Raw genomic sequence first — 15,132 nt, forward strand, 5'->3', positions numbered from 1 at the left:
CCGCCCTGCGGACCCCGCAGGACGAGGCAGAGGGGTCCCGCAGCCGGAACGCAGAGAGAGGCCCCGGTGGCCGTGGGGTGCCTTCCAGGGCTGAGGAAATAACGCCCTCTGCTTCTGGCTGAGCTTGGGGCTGGGAAAGTCCACACGGAGCCTTGGGCGGAGCGTGAGGCCAGAGTGCAAGTTTGGCTGAGCCTCAGAGCAGGTGCGTGCAGTGGGGACGGGGGCGGGGGCGGAGGAGGGGGGGAGTGCTCTGCCTCCAGGGCCTCCCCTCCCACTGATCCTGTCGCCCATGAAGTTGGTCAGGAGGGTCAGGGGCCTTTGGTTTCAGGAGCAACCCTGGTTTATTGCCAAAGGGCTTTCCTGCAGCAGGGCAGGTCCCCGCAGGGCCAGCCCAGGGCCCTGGACAGCTCCCCAGGCCTCAGCCTGCACAGGCCTCCCACCTCTGCTGGGGACTCTTGGATCTCACTGTCAGGGGTAGGATGTCCCAGAACACTGGGGGGGGGGGTGGAGGGGGCTTTGTGGCCCCAGAGGCAAAGGCACCTGCCTGTGGCTTGAGGTTAGGGACAGTGGAAAAATTTGAGAATTAAAAGAAGATTGCTAGAAAACAAGAGTAATTGAGAGTCTGCATTGAAAGAGCCAGTCTCTGAGAGCAATTTAGGGACCCGAGGGCCTGGTCCAGTCCTCTGCACTTGGAGATTGCAAAGGCTGCCAGCAGCTACTGAGGTCTTTTCTGCTCCAGGTTTGCATGTCTCCAAGGTTGTTTCAAGGGCTTTTGTCCCCTCATTTACAGAACTGGGGAGCCTGCTAAGTTAGCCGGCCAGAGCTTCAGCAGACATACAACACACTTAATTTTAAGTCTCAGCTCTTGACAGTAATACTGCTGTATGTATTGAAGTCTGGGATTGAAAAGTTTGTGTGGCCAGCTGCCTCTCCCATTACACATGTCCGCAGTTTCTGGTGTGCTTGTTGTTAATTAGATGAACTGCTAATGTGTGAAAGAATGAGGGTGGGATCTCCAGCTGGGGCTGGGGCTGGACTTGTGGGGAAATGTAGGAACCACACTCTTGGGTGGTATCAGCTAGGGGCAGGCTCAGGCAGACGTCTGGGGAAACTTAGGACCCGCAACTGGCTGCAATATGGATGGTCCCCAGTGCTGGATGGCATGTGCCCCACAACACACATAGCCCTTGTCCAGTACAACCATGCAGAGCACATCCCATTTTTCTTGTTCACTGAGCTCTTAACCTAGGACCTTTGCAGATTTCATTTTCATGCATGAGTCACTTTCTCCCACAAGACCAGATGGCTCATTCCCTTAATTCCTTTACTTTGGTCTGCTGAATTGTGGGTTTACACGGTAAACCACCCCATCTGAAACAGCTACCAGAAGTCAGGTGTCTGTGGCTCATGCCTCCAATCCTAGCTAGTCAGGAGGCCAAATCTGAGGATCTCAGCTCAAAGCTAGCTTGAGGAAGAAAGTCCTTGAGGCTCTTACCTCCAATTAGCCACCAAAAAGCCTGAAGTGGAAGTGGGGCTCATATGGTAGATCACCAGCCGTTAGCAAATAAGCTAAGGAACAGTGCCCAGGCCTTGAGTGCAAGCCCTATTAGTGTCCATAAATAAATAATCAACTGAGTAAATAATAAATAAGCAGCCTTGCATAGTCCTCTGCTGTTCTCACTTTTCTTCTCTTAGCATTTTTCCCTTTTGGCATGATACATTTACTTGTTTCATTATTGTCTTTCTTCCATTAGAATGGATGTTTCTAGAGGAAAATACCTTAAAATGTTTACACACTGGATGGATTCCTAGCCCTTAGTTTAAGGAGCACCCTTAGTAGGTGCTCCTTAAATGTCTGACTGAAGAGATGCCTGTTTAGGGAGAGACTCACCAGGGAAAGAGACCCAGGGAAGACTGTAGCATCTGGAGCAGATGGAGAAGCCTGACCCTTGTCTGTTGGTGGCCACTGTTCTTTCAGACCCTCTACTGACTTGCCCCCTCCTCCCTTAGAATCTCAGACAAGAAAGGGGCCAGGAGGTGATTTCCTTGGAGAGTGAAAACACATACTACTCTTGGTCTGTTATTGCATCCTTTATTTAGTGGACAAAATGTGTCATGATTGTTAATGCATCATACCATGGCCATTTACCCACTGTGTCACATGGTCTCCCAGCCATGGAAGGGAGCAGGGAGGCAGGTGTCCAGGCTAGGAGCAGACAACTCCAGAGGAGAAGACAGGAGAGATGCCCCAGGGAGAAGAAAAATGAAAAGGAGAAAGCAGATAAAGAGCTTTGACAAGTGCTTCAAAGTCATAATCTTTCTGAAATTACAGGATTGAAGATAAGACAGTTTGAGTGTTTTGCTTATTTTGCCCCCCTTTGAGTGTGTTGGGTGTGAGTGGATTGGGCAGGAGTGGCCGGAAGGGAAGACTTTGAAGCCCCTGCCCAGAGGCTGCTGCTGGGGGTGGGAGCTGCCTGGAGCAGACACTGTCATCTCCTTGCCTAACACTGAAATTGAGAGAGGGGCATTCTTACAGTGGGAACTTTTCCCCTGCCTCTGCTGAGACAGTAGGTCCATTCAGCTTTGTTACCAAAGCTCAAGCAAGCACATTTGAGTGCCCCCAGCCATCCAAGCAGACATTCTGTTGAATTTGGAAAAGGTTGGCTTAGCAGACATTCTGTTGAATTTGGAAAAGGTTGGGAATTGTTCAACCTGGCTGCCTTGCAGAGCAGAAAGTGCTTGAGGCAGCTGGGCACATTCAGTTTGGCTTCTGTCTAGTCTTACTAGGCTAGAGCTTGCACACTTAAGGAGGACCTGACATAATGATGCCCATTTTGTCTGTTCAGACCAGCCATTTAAAACATGCAGTAGGCCTGGCCTGGGTGGGTGCTCCTGTAATTCTATTCAGGAGGCTGAGATCTGAGGACCAAGGTTTGAGGCCAGCACAAGCAGGAGAGTCCAAGAGACCCTCATCTCTACTTAAACATCAAAAAGCCTAAAGTGGAGATGTGGCTCTCAAGGGTTAGAGCACCAACCTCAGGAACAGGGCCTGGGACCTGAATAAAGCCTCAGTTCTGGCACAGTAAGCAAACACAACTAAATGATAAAACCTGCAGTGGAGGTGAGCAGAGGAGAAATTGTTTCACAAAATATACACTGGGTTTTTAAAAAAAATATATTATTGTAAAGGTGATGTACAAAGGGGTCAAGTTACATAAGTCAGGTAATGAGTGCATTCCTTATTTGGACAAGGTCACCTCTTCCCTTGTGTTCTCCCCACTTTTTCCTTCAGTCCCAACCCACAAGTTGTACAGTCATTTTCAACATTGTATAGTGAATACCGCTGCTGCATTTGTTCACTCTTTGTCCCTCCATTTCTGTGCTCAACCTTACACTCCCCAAAAGAGATAAATGAGCAAGACAAGAGGAAAAGAAAACAAAAACAGCAACAAAGAAAAAGAACCCACTTTTCCTGGAGTTCATTTTGATAAATATTGTTTTATATGACCAACTGTACATAGCTATTGAGCCTCTGTGATCCTCTCCTAAGAATATCCTCATGGTCTCACTCTGTGCACACACTTGATCTTAATGAGTACTGTATAGCTTGATATGGTGTGTGTGTGTGTGTGTGTGTGTGATACCATACTGGGATTTAAACTCAGAGCCTTGTGATTTTGCTTGGGATTTGTGTGCTACTGCTGTTCTAGACCTCAATTCTCACCTCTTAGCTTCATTAGCAGCTAGAATTATACTTGTGACCAGCAGTGTGTCTTGTTCTTTTCTTTCTTTCCTTTTTTTTTTCTTTTTGTTTTTGCCAGTCCCGGACTTGAACTCAGGGCCTAGGTACTGTCCCTGAGCTTCTTTTGCTCAAGGCTAACATTCTACCACTTGAGCCACAGCACCACTTCTGGCTCTTTCTGTTTATGTGGTACTGAGGAATCAAACCCAGGGCTTCATGCATGCTAAGCAAGCACTGTACCACAAAGGAACATTCTAGGCCCTTCTTTTCTAAAAAAGAATTTTAATAACCCAGGAAGTTCTAAGAATCTATACTTTGTAGAGTCACAACTTTGTAGTGACTCCGAGAATCTTGAAATAAGAAAGATATAGCTATTTCTGGTGGACCATGTGCTGTTGGTATAATCTGTAAAAGTTACTATTTCTAAAGCCTGAAGCAGGAGCAGTGTCAGTCATTGGCTTCACTTTAAAAAATGCCTCTTTTAAGGCAATTTTTTTCTTCTGTACTGGAGTTTGAACTCATGGCTTTGTGTTGCAAGGCAGGAACATTACCATGTGACCCAGGCCCTTAGTTGTCTATTTTCTGTAGTCATTTGTTGAGATAGGGTCTCACTCTTCCTCCCTGCTGGCGTGAATGGACTGCTGGTCCTGGGCTGGCAGGTGCACACTGCTGCTCCCTGCTGAATTTTCTGTTGATGTGGGGTCTCAACATCTTTTTGGGCTGGGCTGATCTGAAACCTAGATCCTCCCATTTTTTGTCTGCTTATGGAACTGCACTGTGCTAGGCCCAAACATCATCCTCCTGGAGGGATCAGAGACCAAGGACATGCTTTTCACTGTGGTGGTGCAGAATTACTTAGTTACTGTACTTAGAAGTAAATCTGTGTGCTAGATTAGAACTTTGAAGATCTTTGGAAATTTACTCTGGTATGCCTTCCTTTTCCTATTTTATGCTGAGCAGTTATCATCTGTTTGATTTTAATTAAGAGATTTGCGGAGACCCTGGCAGATCTCTTTTGCTAGCAGCCCCAGTGCTGCGGTATCTGATTCAATTAGGCATTTCAGCCAGTTGGGACTTGATACCCTTTATCTAAAGAAGGAGGTCAAGGGTTTCTAACTTCAGCACTGTCAAAATGTAAGGATGTGAAAGCCAGCCCTCCATCCAGAGTTCCAGTGTGACCTTGGACATTACCCGTCTCCAAGCCTTCCAGTATGTCAGCATTTGTGTTTGCAGGCTACTAAGCAAAGCCAGCTCATGTGCAGCATGCACACAAGTTGCTCTGCTCAGTTCTGAGCATAATTTAGGCTGTGTGATTATTAGCTATCATGACTACCTGTCATAACCACAACTGAAGCCTGACAGGCTTCAATGAAATTAATGTTGTCTTTGCAGTATATCTTCTGATGTTTTGCAAAGTCAGTGCTCGGATAATTTGAGCACTTTTGTCACTGTCCTCAAGCCAAGGGAGGTGTGTGTGGGAGGTGATGGGAGAGTGGAGTCCAAGGAGTTAGAAGTGCATGTGGGCACAGGAACGCTAGCTCACCAAATGGACTCAACTGCAGGCACAACCTGATATAGTGGTGAGTGGAGAAATGAGTCACATGTATAAATAGAAGGAGATGCTGCTCAAGGTTTCTGAGGTCCTTTTCCCTCCCTCCCCCCACTTCTGCTAACTGTCTTCCAGAAATGAAGCAAGATTATTATTGGAACCACAATTTTAAGAATTGAGGCTACAGTTTGGGCTGTTTTAGTTGTAAGAGTTAATAATGTAGGAACAAAACTTTTCCTCAGTTGAAAGTGCTGGATTCTTGGTACTTGATCTGCTCCAGGGAGAACTGTATTTCTGTACAAAGAGCAGTATTTGGCGGGATGGTGGGTCGGTAAGCACTAGCACATGGGTTGGAGAACCAGAGTGGTGTTAGTTGATTCTTCCTGTGGGCAGGAACCCATTTCCCGCATGCAGTTTGGAAGCCCAAGGAGAGTCTGCACATAATCTATACCTAGCAGCCTTATACCTAGGGCTTGGAGGGGTGTAATGCCCCTGGGGTATTTGGAGAGCATATCTGAGCCTAAAGCCAATACATTTGATTCTTTTTTCTGCTACCCTTTTTCATCTTCTGTATCCTGATGTCTGCACGTACTGGTTGATTGCTTCTCTTGTTGGTTTTCCTGGACTTGGCAGCCTCAGAGACTAGGATGCTTGAGTAAGACTTTTCCTGCAGTAGCTTCTGGGGAGGATCATCATCATGCATGCTGATAGAATTGCTCAGAGGGCACGTGTAGTTGTTAGCACCTGTAATCCCAGGTACTCAAGAAGCTGCAGCACCAATTTCATGAGGGTGAAATTGGTGTGGTAAGTTGCATGCCACCTTGGCTTCAGTCCCCAGCATCATAAAAAATAAAATAAAAACAACACAAACAAAAAAAAGTGAATGCTGTTGCTTCTGAGGGATGGTTTCCGGGTTGCCATGGAAACCAGGGCTACCTGCTGCCACTGAGGCAGAGCTCTGCAGAGCTAACTCCTCTTTGGATGTGCCATTCTTCAGATGACCTTGGCTTTCACCTTCCCCTAGGGACAGTGTGCCCATCAACCTAGCCCAGGATAGATGTACTCTGGCATGTGAGCCAGAGTGCAATTTAATTCATCAAAAGGACTATTTGCCATGAAGAACGAGTGTGTGTGTGTGTGTGTGTGTGTGTGTGTGTGTGTGTGTGTGTGTGTGTGTGTGTTATTTTTGTGTGTGCCAGTACTGGGGCTTGAATTCAGGGCGAAGTCCTCTCTTAGGTTTTTACTGGTGCTGTACCAGTTGAGACACACCTCCACTTCTGGCTTTTTGGTGGTCAATTAGAGATAAAGAGTCTCATGGACTTTCCTGTCCAGGTTAGCTTGGAACAGGGATCCTCAGCTCTCAGCCTCCTGAGTAGCTAGGATTACAGGGCACTGAGTCATGGTGAAGAGAGGAGCATAGGCCCCAGGGTGCCTCTGGTGTTTTCCACCATAGATGAATACAGAGTCTGTTAGGCAGGATGGCTTTCCTCATGGGGGATGCTCAGGTCTCTGGTAGCCTTCTTTCTCTACTTGCAGAACTGCCCTTGAAATTGGCCCTCTATTTCACAAAGTCTGAGTCTCAATGCTATTGACATTTCAAGCTTTATAACCAAAATATTTCCCTCCCCACTTCAGGAGACTGGCTTGGTCATGTGTTGGGATAACCAAAAATGTGTCTACACTTTCCAGATTGTCTTCTCAGGGAGCAGTCTATTCCCTTTCCCACTCCTGCCTAGCTGAGAACCCCTGCTTTGTTCTGCCTAAGAAGTGAGAGCAGTTGTATGATATCAGAGCAACTAGACTTCTGCAGCAGGTGGAAGCTGGGTTTTCATTCTTTGAGCCTAGAAGTAGGACTCCCACGTAGAGGATTCCCACTTGGCTGTTTGTTCTTTGTGTTCCTTTAATTTTCCTTGGTTTCTTTGCCCTTTGTGTTGCTTTATTTTCCTTAGGTTCTCCACATTTCCTCCCCAGTTTCCTTCACTCCTAAAAGGCCATTCATTGTCTTCCTAATGCTCCCTAAATGCTTTGCAATTTCAACCTTCCTGTTTCTTTCTCTTATTTACCTACATGGTGGCAGGGAGAAGTGGTGACTGGTGACTTTGAGTCTTATTTTTCTAACAAGGTTTGGATTCTGAGTGCTGGTGACTGAGTTGATAGCCACCTTTAGAGGATAAGAAGAATAAGATGGATGGAGGAGGGTGGGTAACTGGGCCAGCATGGCTTACTTAGTGGTCTGAGTCAGAAAAGAAAGACATGTATAGGACAGGGACAGTGAGTAAAGGACCACACAGCTCTTTGTCTCTTGGCTAGCTGGGTAATAAAGGATATTGGTACTTGGTTAGTGTCCCCAAAATATTGCAGCAGGAGGCTAGAGATACTTGTTTACTTGATTAAATTATTTATTTGGGGTTCTCACTGGGACTTGAACTTTTTTCTTTCAGGCTGGGGCTTGAGCTTTTTTCCTTTCAAATCTGGAACTCTACCACTTGAGGTATACCTTTACTTCTGGCTCCTGGCTTTTTGCTGATTATTTGGAGCTAAGAGTTTCATGGACTTTTCTGTCCAGGCTGGCTTTGAACTGTGATTCTCAAACCTTACCTTCCTAAATAGTTAAGATTATAAGCATAAGGCACCAGCACCTGGTCCCCTGTTTGTATAAAATCTTTACCCAGTTTGCCTGAGGAGATTTGTGTCCTAACCCAGCCAAATTCTTTTCTTATGTAATGACATGCCTTTGTGTTTACCTGTGTCTCTGGCTCTTGCAACTGATGGCTTAAGCTGTACCCCTGGGCTGGTGATTAGCTGAGCTTCCCCAAGCAGGCTTCTCAAAAGTCACAGCCCCATACCCTCCCTCCCTCCTTTCCCTCCCTCCCTCCTTTCCCTCCCTCCCTCCTTTCCCTCCCTCCCTCCTTTCCCTCCCTCCCTCCTTTCCCTCCCTCCCTCCTTTCCCTCCCTCCCTTCTTCCTTCCTTCCTTCCTTCCTTTCTTCCTTCCTTCCTTCTGTCCTCTGAACCTTTTCATTTTCGGTTCATTGGCATAGTTTAGGATTCTGGTGTTCAGTGGTTCTGAAGTCCTTTGTGAGCCATTTTTTTCCCCATGCTGCTACACACAATTAGCCTTGATTTTGAAGTGTAATGCATTTCCAAATAATTGTATATATGTGTGTATGTGTGTGTGTTTGCACGAGTATGCACGTGTGCACTAGTGTGTGTTTGGGCTCTTTAACCAAAATGTATAACCACAGGTGGCTTTTCCCTGGGCCCTTCATGAATCCTGTGGCTCGGGAATAGAGTCAGTTGAAAGGTTTGGGGCAGACTGCACATTTTTTGGTTAAGCAAGATGTGTGAGGGCTGGGAAGGCGGTTCAGTGGTAGAGTGCTTGCCTTGCATGCCTGAGGCCTGGGTTCGATTCCTCAGCATCACATAAGGAAAAAGAAAAAAAAGCCGAAGTGGCGGTGTGGCTCAAGTGATAGAGCGCTAGCCTTGAGCTGAAGAGCTGAGGGACAGTGCCCAGGCCCAGAATTCAGGCCCCACGACCGGACCCCCCTATCCCCCCCCCAGTAAGAATTCCAGTAAGCCTTGGTAGGATGGTTTCTCCATAAATCCTGCCCACCCTGATCCATGCTGCCTCACGATGGCCCAGACTTTTCCAGTGGATTCATGGTCTAGTTCTTTCAGTGGAAAGTCACCACTTAACTTCTTGAACATTTTTGACTTGGGGGAATGAGACTCTTTCTTCCATTGCTACATGATAAGTAGGTGCTGGCTGTGTCAGATGCACACATCTACACACATTCAAGCAGTTATACTTTCAATGGAAGGTGGTCAGCAGCAGAGAAACATTTCTGCTAGCCACTGAATCCCATTTTCTCTGGTGTGTGTCACTTTTACAGTAAGTTGGCTCAACTCTTATCCATCAAAGCTTTGGCCGAGAACTGGGTGTGTTGTTATCACGTCTGGCCTTCACTTATGTCCAGGGACAGACTCTTTAGAAGTGCTTTCTCAGTTTCATTCCTCAGCTGAACCTGTTCTAGAAACCTTCCCTCCATTCTGATGGGAGAAACACGACAATGCTTTATTTCTTCTAGGTGTTGGGGTTGTAGGTGATGATAATGTGCAAACCCAGCATGCATAAGGCCTTACTATTCCAGGCCCTCCAAGGCTATGTTAGGGAGGAAAAGGAAAACAAGAAAAAAGAATTGGGAAGCATATAGTGTATCTTGGCAGTACTTAAGGCTTGGACCTCACTGCTAATAGATTGATGCTCCACCAGTTGAGTCATGCCATTAGCCAAACTTTTTGCTGGTTATTTTGGGAGAAGGCATCTCCTAGACTTTTCTGCTTATGCTTGCTTTGACCTGGGATCCTCCAGCTCTCAGACTCCCACGTAGCAAAAATTCTTAGTCACTATTGGGTGACAGATGGTCTTAGAAGCTTCTTGTGGGTATGCTACAAGGAGGTTATGCCACACACACACACACACACACACACACACACACACACACACACACACACACACATATCTAAAATGAAGAACAAAGACTAGTCTGCTGTAATCTGATCTTCATGTGGATAATGGCAGGGACAAGTGTGACTTGGGAACTACTGCTTAGATAGAAGCCTGGCCACTAACGTGCTAGTCCTGCAAAACAAACTGTTTTGAGGCTGAAAACACGGCTTTGGAAACAGAAGGTTTAAGGATTAGCTATGGATTTTGTGAGTTATGAAAACTTACTGAAGCAGTTAAGTAATTTTGATACAATATTCTAAATCCAAATATTTTCCAATTGAATTCACTTTTTAGGTTTATGGAATACAGGGAATAGAGCCAGTTTGCTCATCGTAATCAAAATTTCTTTGAGGCCTTTTCTTTCCCCCAGGTGAAAGGCAAATTTCCCAGTGAGTCTACAGAAAGCTAGCTATGTATTATGCAGGGTGCCCCAGGCCTTGAAGAGCTGGCAAGGTAGGCAGGAATATTTTTGTGTGTGCTAGGCAAATGTTCACAAATATGATCACTGGGAAAGATTTCTGACTGAATTTACTGGTCAGACAATGAGCTCATGTCATCCTGAGGGCTTTATGCAGGCAGAGATAAAGCGGTGGGACTAGATGAGTGTGGTCTGTGTGGGAGCTTTGCTCAGGGTTGGCTCTTGGGCACAATAGCTCACCTATTTGGTACAACAGCCATGGAAATGGCTGTGGTACTGGTGTCTGGTTTATCATCTGCAGGCTACCCAGTATTCTTCCAAGTTGAACCTCCCATGATTCCCAGGAGACTGATTCTGTTCAGAGTGGAGTGACAGCTTTTGTGTGTCTGCCAGCTTGTGGCAGGAGCTGTTTAGAGCCACTGAAACATGGTACATGTGGTAGGAGATAGGGAATATGCTGATGGCTTCAAGCTCTCCTTAAAAATATTTTGCTTTATTATGTCAGGTGCTGTGGCTCATGCCTGTAATTGTAGATACTCAGGAGGGTGAGATTGGAGGATCATGGTTCAAAGCTGGCCAGGGCTATAGAGTCCATGAGACTATCATCTCCAATTAACCACCAGACAATTAGAAGTGGAGCTGTGGCTCCAAGTGGTGTAGATCGCTAGCCTTGAGTACAAAAGCTCAGGGGCAGTGCCTAGGCCCTGAGTTCAAGCCCAGGGACACTCTCCCCCCCACACACACATGAGTAAATCTAGACTTTTTTTGTTTATTTAACAGAGATCTACTGAGTCTCTGATTCGATTTGATTAGCCCCTACATACTGTGGTAGCCAAGACCAAAGGAAGGAAGGTGAGGAAGTCATTGAGATGAATTAAGATGCCTTGTTCTCAAGAAGAACAAGGACAAGAAGAAAAGGGAGAGATATAAAGTCCTCCTGGGTGAGTCAGTTATTGTACTAAGTACAGTTAGAACAGTTCCATCTCTCTGGGGAGGGCTGGGAGGATAGCTCTGCTATGAGCAATATCTCACTGTGGCAAGGGGGGCAGAAAGAAGGACAGGGACATTTCAGTCGAGCAAATGGCATAAGTATGGTGAAGGGACTTTTCCATTTTTTCTTTTTCCTATGAGAAGTATGTATAAAACAGGATTTCTTGGGACCAAACGATACGAGGTTCTGGTCAAACTTAGAGATTTCAATGTTCTAATCTTCATTGAAAATCATGTTGAATTTTACAACAACAGAGAGGCATAAGCACAATTGGGGAGGGGGGGTGGGAGCATGGGATTGGAGCGAATGAGAGCAACAAGGTGCAAGGTTGTTTTCAGGGATCTGCTGCTGGAATCCTGAGAACAAAGGTGGTGGTAAGAGTCTGGGAGTGAGCATGGAAGATGCGCCTATGGAAGGAGTGATGAGGAGACTTGGTGTCTTGTAAATGTAAAACAAGAAATGTGCCTGGGTATCATCATTTGTAGGCGAGTTGAAAAGCTCATGGAAGTTAAGTTTGTGTTGATTGAACACTGTCATCAGCAACTTATGGAAGCCATTACTGGAGATGGGCTGGTGCTCAGAAAGGCCCTGGGGTTGGGGAAGCAGAAGAAAAGCTCCTGGTCTCCAGTGTGTGTGTGTGTGTACTGTAATGGTCATCCCATGTTTTGAGATGAGAGAGGCAGGAGATCAGATAACAAGACAAGGGATGGGGAGATTGAAGATAGAAGTAGAAGTCCATGCTTCTCTTGGGCTGCAGTGTAGACACAGAGAGCCAGCGAAGGTGTTGGGGTGGGGTGGGGAGGTGGGAGAACCTGCTGTACTACTGGGGCATATGGAGGCCCAGGGAACTGGGTGTGATGACTTATGCTTGTACATTTCATCAGTTAATGGAGGAGAGTTCAAATGCTCTAACAGTGAGATGTTTAAGAGTGTTGGGACCCAGAACCACAGACTTAGAATAATACAATGAGATCCACGACCTGATTGATGAAAGAAGACAAGAATGGATATCCAGGGTGAGATCTGAAAACATTGCTGGCATTAGGGTCTGGGTGGTTGAGGAACTCACATTGATTTGAGCAGATAGAAGTACCAGAAAATGGACCCTAAAGCCAAGCTCTGTCCGTACAGTCATTTTATTTTATATATATTTTGTCAGTAGTGGGGCTTGAACTCTGGGCCTGAGCGCTGTCCCTCAGCTCTTCAACTCAAGGCTAGCACTCTACCACTTGAGCTACAGTGCCATGGCTCATGCCTGTAATCCTAGCTACTCAGGAGGCTGAAATCTGAGGTTCACAGCCAGCCCCGGCAGGAAAGTCCATGAAACTCTTATCTCCAATAAACTGCCAGAAAACCGGAAGTGGCACTACAGTCATTTTAATTGGCTAGGCTCCATAGTCCTTATGTAATAGTCATTGGCTAGGTTGCAGGGTCCTTATATAACAGTCATTTTAATTGGCTAAGCTGATGGTGGACATTCAGGTAGCTGCCATTCCTTGTGGCCTTGAGTTTTTTCTTTAATCTTTCTATATTGAGTCTCTAAGCTTTGTATTTGGTGGTTTTTGTTCATGTCATATAACCACGCTCAGAATATTCTAGATACAATGGAACCCCAGAGATATCTGCCTCTTTTTTGGTACATTTTTATTGTAAAAATACTGTACAAAGGGGTTACAGTTACATGAGCAAGGTAATTAGTATATATTCTATTGAGCATTGTTGCCTCCTCCTTTGTTTTTCCCCTTCCATCCCTTTCCTCCAACCTCCCCAACTATTTCCCCCCCAACCCTGCTGAAGTTGTAAAGTTTGTTTTCAACATAGTGTCTCGTATATCTCATTGGTACAGTGGGTCAACCTGTATCCCTATTTAAGCATTTTGTTTTTTCCTTTCCCCTCCCCAAATTAGAGAAGTGTATATGCAAGACGCAGGGCACCGGAATCAAATACAGTGAAAACAGGAGTTATACCATGGGGAAGGAGCATACAAAAAACAAAAAAAAAATCACATAGTACATTATAAATAGGTTAGGAACAATAGCAAGAAAGAAAGAAAAAATTTGTATCCCTATCTTGGGGTCCCTATTTCGCTTAACATCATCTCATGTGTTCATATGTATATAGTTTTTGATCTTTTCTGCTTGTCCTAGAAATGTATTAATTATTGCAAATAAGGGAAACCATGGGACCTATGGTTCTTTGTGCTTTATTATAATTTTTTCCAAGTCTTTCCATTTCCCCAAAAATGGGGAAATGTCATTCTTTCTGATGGAGGCATAGAATTCCATTGTGCATACACACACACACAGACACACACACACACACACACACACACACACACACACACACACAGACATACACACATATACATCTATATGTACATATAGATATATATCACATTTTCTTGATCTGTTCATCCACTGAGGGGCATCTGGGTTGGTTCCATATCTTAGTTATGGTAAATAATGCTGCAATAAACATAGTTGTGCTCGTAGCCTTAGTATGGCCTTGTTTGGGTAAATGCCCCAAAGTGGGATTGCTGGGTCATAGGGGAGCTCTATGTAGAGTCTTTTGAGGAACCTCCATACTGCTTTCCGCAGTGGTTGAAAATGTTTACTCTCCCACCAACAATGCAGTAGGGTTCCCTTCTAGCCACATCCCCTCCAGCATCTGTTGTTATTAGAGTTCTTGATTATAGCCATTCTAATTGGGTTAGGTGGAGTCTCAATGTTGTTTTGATTTGCATTTCTTTTATGGCTAGAGAAGTTGAGCATTTCTTCATGTGTCTATTGGCCATTCTTATTTCCTCTTCAGAGACGTTTATCTTTAAACCTTTTTTTTTTGCCGGTCGTGGACCTGAACTCTGGGCCTAGCTGCTGTCCTTCAGCTCTTCAGCTCAAGGCTAGCGCTCCACCACTTGAGCCACAGTGCCACTTCTGGTTTTTTCTGTTTATGTGGTGCTGAGGAATCGAACCCAGGTCCTCATGCATGCAAGGCAAGCGCTCTACTACTGAGCCTCTTTCCCAGCTCTTTCTCTAAGTCTTTTTTTTTTTGGGGGGGGGGGTCCGGTTGTAGGGCCTGAACTCTGGGCTTGGGCACTGTCCCTGAGCTCTTCAGCTCAAGGCTAGCGCTCTACCACTTGAGCCACAGTTCCACTTCCAGCTTTTTTCTATTTGCTTATGTGATGCTGAGGAATCGAACCCAGGGCCTCATGCATGCAAAGCAAGCGCTCTACCACTGAGCCACCTTCCCAGCCCCCTTTCTTTAAGTCTTTAGTCCCTGATTTATCAGACAGTTGTTTTTTGGTAGATTTGTTGTTGGGGGATTTACATCTGTCTTTTTTAAGTTGATTCTGTATCTCTGAATCAGACTTTAATTAAAACTCACAGTATGCCTGGGAAGCCTCACCTAAAAAACTAAATTGGGAAGAACAGTGGCGTTCAAACTTGTGTCCTACGTCAGTGTCAGTCTCCTCTTCTGATCTGTGGCTTCCATGTAATTTAAGATTACACCCCAGCCTGCTTATTTATACCTTATTTTGAGGAACAAGAAGCCAGATTTGGCAATGGGAGAGTCTCTGATGGACCTTACCACATACTGACATTCTGGAGGGGTGTGTGGCAGCTAGAAGCACAAAAGTGTTGTCTTTGCAAAATTGTTGTCTCCTGGGAGAGGTTTTGTTCCTAAAGCTCCTCTGACATTTAATTGTGAGAACTCATCTGCCACTTTGCTCTCAGTGAGAACCATGACCAGCTGACCAATCTTTGCTAAGACCAAGGACTTGTGCATGGAGTGTACCACTATAGGCCTCTGTCACCACTTCCATTCTTGTTCTAGAGGAAACCAACTCAGAATGTCAAGAACGCCCCCTCCAACCCTCAGTCCTGAATCTTCCCCACTTACAGTGATTAGTTTTGAAGGACAGTA

The 15,132-nt window shown here is 45.6% G+C and overlaps 1 protein-coding gene across 1 annotated transcript in view; it reads left to right on the forward strand.

Annotated features, from left to right (window-relative positions):
- Positions 1–15,132, forward strand: part of LOC138815430 (engulfment and cell motility protein 1-like) — a 211,422-nt gene that overhangs the window by 1,112 nt on the left and 195,178 nt on the right. The gene's annotated exons all lie outside the window — the stretch shown is intronic.

The sequence above is a fragment of the Dipodomys merriami genome, unplaced genomic scaffold (genome assembly GCF_024711535.1).
Source record: "Dipodomys merriami isolate MVZ:Mamm:240054 unplaced genomic scaffold, mDipMer1.0.p SCAF_1093, whole genome shotgun sequence".
Lineage (NCBI taxonomy): Eukaryota > Metazoa > Chordata > Mammalia > Rodentia > Heteromyidae > Dipodomys > Dipodomys merriami.